Source organism: Stylophora pistillata, chromosome 6, assembly GCF_964205215.1.
Source record: "Stylophora pistillata chromosome 6, jaStyPist1.2, whole genome shotgun sequence".
Classification (NCBI taxonomy): domain Eukaryota; kingdom Metazoa; phylum Cnidaria; class Anthozoa; order Scleractinia; family Pocilloporidae; genus Stylophora; species Stylophora pistillata.
In genome coordinates, this window is record NC_142524.1 from 24111358 (window position 1) to 24112860 (window position 1503).

Sequence of the window (1503 nt, forward strand, 5' to 3'; positions counted from 1 at the left end):
TATAATGTTCAATCGAATATCGGTAGCTCTGTCATCAAACATGCGTGCCGACAGTCTGCCGACGGATACATTATATACACAGGTTGTTTAACACGATACATAGTTTAAATTATTTATAATTTTATCAGTGTTTGACATGAAAAAGCCGGAGATTTCGTAGATTGTACATTCTGAAAAGTAAAACTAATAGCTGCAAGGCCCAGAAAGTAGATTTGCAACCGAAACCGAAGGTATCAACAAAACGCAACTTTTTGGTACAGTAGTCACCAAATATCTTGTGTAAACAAACTGACAGTCTACAACCAATTTAATTAATTTTCTAGATAAGAAACAGAAACCAAGTCTTATCTTAATTTAACTTATCATGTTTTAACTTTAAAGGTACTTTTCGACAAGCGATCATTTGTTTCTTGATGGTCAAGCTAGTCGAAACTTCAATATGGCGGCTGCAGCAAATCTCGAAAATAAGCAAACTTCAAACAAGGGTTACTGCAAAACCAAAAATTATCCCAAAAAACTGAAAGTATATCTGAAAACGTCTATCCTTAAACTGTATCTGCAATATAGCTATTGGGTTCTTCTTTGCGTACCAACAAGCGTTTTTGGCAGTTGTTTTAGGGTACCGTAGAGCTATTGAAAAACAGCTGTAGGGTGTCATCGAGAAGAAAATTCATAAAATATTTATAACGAGAACATATCTGCTAATCATGTCATCAATGAATTTTTCAAGACCCTAACTATAATGTTGGTGCAACGGAAAATTCACAGATAATTTTCGACTTACGCTGGCAAGCCATGAATATGACAGAATTTCGCCATTTCGAATATCAAAATTTGGCTCGATCCGCACTCGACCGTTTTTATTTAATTACTCTCGAAAAAAAAAAAAAAAAAGAAAAAACTAACCCTGTTTTGGTTACTTTGGTACAAGGGTCTATCAATATAGAAAGTATGAGCGAAATCGATTTTTGGCTGTGTCCGCGATTTTGATAATCATATCTGATTTTTACTGACTGGCTCTTAAGCGTTCGAAAATAAACTGTGTTTGCTGCGATAATGCGTTTGGCGTTATTTTCTTTAAGGATAATCGAAGAACACGGTTTTTTTTATATCTCAAGAACATTCCAGTATATCGTGACAAACCGTCGCGTTTTTAATCAAACCGATTAAAGTTCGAACGTGAACACGTCAAGTTTTACAGTCCCCCCTATGTGTTCCTACCCTTAAAACGCGCAAAAAGAGGATTGACTGAAATTCACTAAGTAATAGATGAAAAGCAGTCAATGTGTTAAAAAATATATGTTTTACTGAAGTGCCGAAACACACGGCAAAATTGTCAAAACTTGACATGTTCACGCTCCAAACCCAAATCGGTTAGATAACAAAATATGACAGATTCTGTCGAAACAATTGAGTGTTTGGACGTGTTAACCTCACCTAAAAGTGTCTTGCTCTCGGAAGCTCGAAAATTATGCTAAGTTTCCTAGACATGAATTCGGATTG